This window comes from Wolffia australiana, chromosome 3 (assembly GCF_029677425.1).
Source record: "Wolffia australiana isolate 7733 chromosome 3, ASM2967742v1".
Classification (NCBI taxonomy): Eukaryota; Viridiplantae; Streptophyta; class Magnoliopsida; order Alismatales; family Araceae; genus Wolffia; species Wolffia australiana.
In genome coordinates this window covers 3,154,187-3,162,500 of record NC_135837.1, presented here as the reverse complement: position 1 = coordinate 3,162,500, position 8,314 = coordinate 3,154,187, and positions in this window count along the sequence as shown.

Below are 8,314 nucleotides of genomic sequence, written 5' to 3'. Positions count from 1 at the left end.
TTCAAATAAATGATAATTTTTTCTTTCATTTGCTTTGGGAGAACATAAAGTTTAATGCGAAGTAATATTAAATGAGAACGAAGCGAACAATCTTCATGCATTCTAAGCATCATGTCTTCTTCTGTAGTTTCATTATGGTGAGATTTCTGCATTTCCTCTCTACTCTTGTTCGTAAACTTAAATTTATTTTGAGACTAACATTTACCCCTTCTAACTAGGTGTTTGAATATCAGATACTTCCGATACCTCATTGGACCTAATTTGAAGCAAATCCAAGGTGATAAAACTGATTATCTCTACAAAATAATGATACACTCGTTCCAAAGTTTAATAAACAGGCTTGGAAAAAAGTGTACTGTTGACATTTCACCCTCCGTACATGTAACTTAAATTAAAATTATCTTAAAGACCCCTCTAATCAAAATGGTGAAATTTACAGTTGAAAATGAATAGTAAAGATAATTCAAATAATTAGTGCAATCCACATATTAAAGCCCATTCTGGTTAAATACGTAGTAAAATATAGCAAAAGGTTAGGTAGGTAGTGCAGACCCTCTGACTTCTACGAGCTTCCTCTGCCAGGCATCGAACATTCCTGTTATTTATGCTTTTGATTTGTGACTGCATAACATCATTCAGAACATAGTTTTGGAAATAAAACCTAGAGTTTGGAAGGCTCTTGCGACGAACGGCACCCTTTATAATTATGACAGAGTACATAAAGGATCTGAATGAAACGAGAGAATGAAAAATTGAATTTATTATAATTCAACTAAATGATAATAATTAATTTGGATTTGGAATAGGGTATTCGGAGAGTCACATATTTCAGGGTGATAGAGGACATTCTTAGGTTCATTCCGTAAGAGTTGTTATAGCCATTGGCCATTTTCTTTGACTGCATCCCAGCCTTCGGATTAAAAATAAAATCAGTTGCATAATAGTATAATCTGATTATTTTCAAAACTTCACCATCCTGTTTATGAGTTTATTTTTAAGGCGTTCGATATTTGTTATTATTGTTACATTCTTTATTTTATTTTATTCACAAAATATTGAGAATTTATCATAAAAATCTTGAAGTTTTGAATTGTAACATCGGTACGTATCATAACATCACAAATTTTGAAACTTCCTTGTCATGGAGAATAAAGTTCCCTAACTAATAATATCCTAGTCTGTATTGGGCTCCAATTATCTTTGCAAACTAATATTAAATTTAAAAAATTATGTAATGGGACATTCCTTGAGTTTTTGGCTATTTGTATGTCCACAGGGCGTCACAAATTCTTTTTCTTCATACTTTTACCATATAGTTTTATTGGCCTTTCTATTTAGTCTTTATATCACAATTTCTAGATACTTCTTTATTTTTTGGATGTAGAGTCAGCCACCTTTCTAACCTTTTGTTAAATCTGCAGAAAACATTTTTTAAGTGAGATAATCTATAAGTAAAAGTACGCTCGAACATATATGTAGAGGAACTAAGTTGATACTAGATTATATTATTAATTTCTATCGTTGATGCTCACAGGGAGGAAATGTACTAAGCTGGTAAGAGAGTCCTTCAAAATAGTTTATTTATAACATAAAATATTATTATCTAGTTGTGTAATTTATACTTTAATTTCTTTAAATCGCCTCAATCCCAAATCTAGCCGAAATAGAAAATCAACATAAACATGGATCTTATAATGTTGATCCTCTATATCTGTCAATAAAATGCATGGAAATCCAACTAAAAAGATCACGACTTTTTGATGCCACGTAATATTGGCTTTTATGTTATTTCATTTATATATTTATTCCATATCCATATCTCTATTTTATATCAAACTCATTCCAAGATTTGACTCTCATTATGCCCTAATTCTTAACTCTTCTTCGTTCAAAATTGAAATGAGCTATTCCACTTTTAATTTACTGATATAATAATTATAATTCCTTGTGTATCTAACAGTATATGATGAAGAAATAAATTTCAATAATTCTCTTTAATGTTTTTTATCAAAGTTTCTAAATATATGAACTTCACCACTTATTATATTTATATGTTAATATGGCAATTTAGTTAAGTGATTAAGTGCCAAAATTACTGGCATTTCCATGTCTATTTATTTTTACATCGTGTAAATATTAATAAATAAAAAAATATAGCTTAAACTAGGTAAATAAACCCAAAAGTATTTGTTCCGAATAATTTTTCACAGGATTGATTAGTACCAATTACAGTTCAGTAATTAATGTTTTTATTATTGATTGTTCCAGGATGGTCTAGGCACGTTCTCACGGGTTGCCATTATTTGAAAAGGGCCAAAAGGCATTGACAAAATGATGATAAGTGCATCTCGAAACTCAGCCAAGAAAGCTCTAACTTAAGCATTCATCACAACGTACACCTAGACCACTTAAGTCAATCAATCAGAGTTCATTCTTTAATATGGTCCTTTAATGAATTTAAAAGCCTTAAGGGATTTATTTCACCATCAATTATCAATACCATCTACTTCACCTGCATTTTTCTCACAGCTGTCCCGGTTTTTGATTGAAAGAAAACAGACAATCTGGGCTCCCACTCAGTAAGAGCCCCCTATTTTTAAGAAAAGGACTACTTCATATAACCTGAAGTGGCACTGCCTGCTAATCACATTTGGCAAAGATACATCTTGGGGTATTTCTCCTAGGAAAAATCTAGAGCACGGAGCAATGAAGTACTGGGCATTCAATCATGATCATCCACTTAATAGCAAAATCCGAGTGGGTGATGGGTTATTTTCTGCGCTTCTCATGCAGAGATGGGTTGGTGGAAGTAGAGGTTGTAAACAAAGTTTCTTCCCACTAAGATGGAAGCGAGAGGATACACATCCAGGTACCTCTGTATATTCTCCAGCCGATGCCCTCTGCACAAAGAAAGTCTCTGGTTCAGGGGATCGTGAGGAGTTAGAACAACCAAACCAATGCAAACAAATGACGCGATTAAAGAATGTTCGACAGGGTTTCTCAGGCGGTCACCTTCACAAGGAATTCATAAACTTGCATTTATTCAATAATGACCGTGAATACTATCTTCCGAGAGTGGACAGGGAATGATAAAAGGATTACTGGAGCCCACAAATCCGGGATTTGCTAAGGCTGCTTTGCTTCCTGGCAAAATCTATCAAAGGAACGTATCGATGTGAATCTGTATCGTAGTCTACGTCTCTATTCTTGCCCGGAGAGAGAGATACACAGAGAAAGAGAGAGAGGTTTAAAAATTAAAAGTAGGTAGGTGGTGCTTGAAAAAGTTGATATAGTATGCCGTAAGGAATGGGGAGAAAAGCGATGGAGATGGCAAGGTAGACAGCTGGAATAGGACGGAGGGATAAAGCTGTCCCAGGGGGCGTCGTAGTGGCCACGTTACGACATCTATAGGGAGAGAGAGATAATGAGAGAGAGACTGAGAGGGAAAGAGAGCGATAGGGAGAGATGCAGAGAGTTAGGGAGACAGAGAGACACAGAACGAAGGAGATTGAGAGAGACACGCTTAGGTAGAGAGGCATAGAGATTGGGAGAGAGGGAGAGATAGAGCGAGAGATAGGACGAGACAGAGAGTAGAGAGAGACTCATAGGGAGAGAGGGAGAGATAGAGCGAGACAGAGAGTAGAGAGAGACTCATAGGGAGAGAGACAGAGAGATAGGGCGAGAGGGAATGATAGAGAAAGAAAGAGAGAGCTAGAGAGAGAGAGGAGAGTGAGACTCATAGGGAGAGAAACAGAGAGATAGGGCGAGAGGGAGGGATATAGAAAGAAAGCGAGAGGGAGAGAGGAGAGAGAGACGCATAGGGAGAGAGACAGTGAGATAGGGAGATAGGGGGAGGTAGGGAGAGAGAGGCGCATAGGGAGATAGACAGAGATAGGGCGAGAGGGAGGGACATATAAAGAAAGCAAGAGAGAGAGAGAGGAGAGAGAGACGCATTGGGAGAGAGACAGCGAGATAGGGAGATAGGGGGAGATAGGGAATGAGAGAGAGAGAGAGAGAGAGAGAGAGAGAGAGAGAGAGAGAGAGAGAGAGACAGCGAGATAGGGAGATAGGGGGAGATAGGGAATGAGAGAGAGAGACAGCGAGATAGTGAGAGAGGCGGAGATAGGGGGAGCGAGAGAGGAGAGAGACTCATAGGGAGAGGACGATAGGGAGAGACAAAGAGAAATAGGGAGAGAGACATATGGAAAGAGAGAGAGAGAGAGAGAGAGAGAGAGAGAGAGAGAGAGAGGAGAGTAAGAATTGTAGGGGGAGAGAGAGAGGAGAGAGGGTCAGAAGAAGAGAGAGAAAGAGAGAGAGACGTAGAAGGAGCGGGAGATGTAGTTTTATCAATCGATTTAGTCTTACGTATTTACTTAAGTCATAATTGGTATGATCTGATTGACCAAAGGCCTACGAGCTGTTATCTAGTAAGGAAGTAAATGCAGTTTAAAGTAAACGAAGAAATTAGTGTAGAGACCATTTCAACAAGGTCTTAATCTTAAAATCAAACGTTAATCCAATGCACTTATCAAAATAAATATAAACTGCAGACTTCTGTGTCGACACCCTGGACATTACCATACTTTGATGGGCAGGATAGGAACTTAGGCATAAACGTAAGTAAGCCTTTTTGACGTGGGCTCAATGATGTTTCCATTGAAACCGGCTCTTATTTTATACACGAAGGGCGTCTGACCTGGATAGAAATAAATGTAACTTGTTAGATATAAATGTTACTAGTTGACTTCTAAAAGCTTAGCAATTAAACTACACGAGGGGAAAATTTGATTTTTCAAAAATCAATGTCTTAAGAATGGTTTCCCCTTTAACTTATCCACTTTAGTTTGTCAGAGATTCCCCAAAGTAGAACTTCCTAACTTCTCAATGCTATAGACTCTTGATCTCATGAAGATCAATTAGTCCCAATTATTGAAGGTAGTATGTGTGGCATATGTTTGAGGACATCTGCATTTTTTGCATGGTGGTCATGGTGTTAGTACAACAAAAATAACATTATTTAACATTTTTATTTTGACTTTGTTCCTCTTTAATTTTTACTAATCATCAATTGTGTTATTTGGTTTGAGTCAACAATAAAATCATTGGGAAATAATATCAAATTAGAAAAAAGTGAAATAACTACATGCATCCTAAGTATCGGCTTGTTCCGTAGTTTCTTTATGGTGAGATTTCTGTATTTCCTTTTTAAATTTCTTCCTAAAATAAAATTTATTTTGAGACAAACATTTACTCCTTTTATCTAGCCTTTTTAAGAAGGGATACTTTCTACACCTCATTGGGCCTTTTTAAAAAAAGCATATTCTAGGTGATATAACTGGTTATATCTACCAAAATATTGATACACTTGAGCCAATGTTTAATGAACAGGCTTGGAAAAATTGTACTCCGAAAATTGTCACTCTATGTTTAAATACTTGAAAAATATAACTATCATAGATATCGTTTTGATCCAATGGTGAAATTTACAGATGAAAGAAAAGTAAAAGATAACCTAAATGATTAGTTCAAACCACATAGTGAAGCTCATTATAGTTACATACATTGTGAAATATAATAAAAGTTAGGTAGGTAGTATAGACCCTCTAACTTCCAACCCCATGTGGTACAGCTCGGGCAAAGTGAATAAAGGGGAGCTCTGCAAGCTTCCTCTGCCAGGCACGACTTTAGGAGCAGAGAGAAGAAGGCATGGATCAAGAGTTCAACAATAAAAGACTAAAAAACTTCTTTTCTTCTGAATTGTTGTTTCTTTGCACTTTGAGATATCATCAAACATTTGTTTTATTCATCCTTTGCTTTGTGACTGACGAGCATCATTCAGAAGATTTGTTCTGAGATAGATGTTTAAGTTATGAGATAGATGTTTCCTTTTATTTATTATGAACTCATTTGTTTGGCTGATTCTTATGGTCTCTTGTATTTTTTTAAATGTAGACAGTGCATATTGAACTACCAATGGATAAAAATGTGATGCATAAATCAATACCGATAAGGTGGATTGAACCAACTCGTACCTCACTGAATTCATTAAAATTATAGGCTCCCACTATGGTCAATATTTTTATTTTTGTTTTATTGCAAAAGTAGATACTTTACCTTGACAAAGCTGAAAATTAAACATCGTTATCATTATTTCGTTCTGTGGCATCCTTAACCAAATAAATAAGATTTTAAATTGAATGTTTAATTATCCCTCTTATCTTTATGTTTCTACCATCTAACAAACTTTGCAAAAGTATCCATAAAAAATGATAACGATTTTCAACATAATATTATAAAAAATAATACACATACAAACTTTTAAAAGTGCAGAATTGTTTTTTGTAATAATGAAAATTTTCAATATAATATTCTACATATAACTTAATCATATTTCCACGACTGAAAATATGGCCATTTATTTATGTGATTAACATAAAATGGCTGTCATAAGGATTTCTATATAATTTTACATTATATAAACTTCAATACTGAACATAAGTAGACATTAAATTAGGTAAATAAACCTAATTATTTGACTCCAATAAATGTTAAAATATACATAGTTTCATTTTGTGTGAAAAGTAATCTAGAAGATTAAATGATCAATGTATTTAAATACTTAGGGTATAAAAACACTTGGAATATGACTATCATTGAAATTTCTGATATCATTATAATTATAAAGGTATGACATACCAAATATATTTCAGTCCAAAATGGTGTATTCTTATTTTTTTAAAATTCTAAGATGATCTTCATGTTCCTAAGGGTTTCCCTTATTTGAATAGATTCAATGGATTCGACAATGGTTAATTAGTCCATTTCAAACTTCAGGAAATAAAGCTCTAACTTTAGCATTCATCACAACATACACTTAGACCTCTAAAGTCAATCACTCAGAGGTCAATCCTGAATATGCCCCTCTTTTTGAATTAAAAAAACTTGAGGGATTTATTTCAACATGTAGTGTCAATACCATATACGCCATCTGTGTTTCCCCCACATTTATCTGTTCTTTGATTAGAAGAGAAAAGATAGTCCAGGCTCCCACTTAGTACTGTCAATGAGAACTCCCAACTTTTGCGAAAACAACTACTTCACATAGCACTACCTGCTAATCACATTTGGACATACGTATCTTGGGGTATTTCTGCTACGAAAAATCTAGAGCTTGGAGCGATGAAGTACTGAGTATTCAATCAGAATCATCCATTTAATAGAATACTTATAACAACAAAAGCAATTCATACAAATGATAGACTAAAAAATGTTAGACATGGTTTGTCAAGGCATTCCCTTCTTAGGGAATTATAAAGTTGCATTTATTTGATAAGGACCATGTATATTATCTTCTGCGAGTTGGCAGGGAATGAGAAAATATCACTAGACCCACACCTTTAGGATTTTCGGGCTATTCTATCTGACCGAGGCTGCCTTGTTTCTTGAAAAAATCTTTCTAAGGAACATACACATGAGTCTCTATATGGTTCTATAAGCTTTTATTGTTTGAAATAAATAGACACAAATAGAGAGAGGGAGAGAGAGACATACAGACATACAGTGAAAGATAGAGGGTTTTTTAAATTAAAACTAGGTAGCTAGTGGTCTAAAATGTTGAGATAGAATTCTGTAGGAGATGAGATGGAAAGCGATGGAGATGGTAAGGTAGCCAGCTGGAGTAGGACAGCGGGAAAATGATGCCCTAAGGGTTGTCGTAGTGGCCATATTAGGACACAGAGAGAGAGATAGATAGATAGTTAGATAGATAGATAGATAGATAGATAGATAGAGAGAGAGAGAGAGAGAGAGAGAGAGAGAGAGAGAGAGAGATTGGGAGATACATCAATAGGGTGAGAGACAGAGATGGGAAGAGAGGAGAGATGGAGAGAGAGACACAATAGGGTGATAGACAGACAGACAGACAGACAGACAGACAGAGAGACAGACATATAAAAGCTTTATATATAAGATAGATAGATATATAGGTAGATTAGATATATAGACAGACAGACAGACAGACAGACAGACAGATAGATAGATAGATAGATAGATAGATAGATAGATAGAATGATAGATAGATAGACAGATTGATTGATTGATAGAGACATGAGAGAGTATTGAGAAACGGGGAGTGGAGAATGATACAGGATGAATAAAAAGGATACTAGATGAGCAGCACAGAGAGGTAGAAGAAGACAGTGAGAGGAAACAAGATGAAACACTTTACAATCTGAGAGAACAGGTTCATCCTCTATTTATAGAGGACCATTCTGACAAGCATTAAAGGAATATGGAACATCTAGAGCCTGAAATG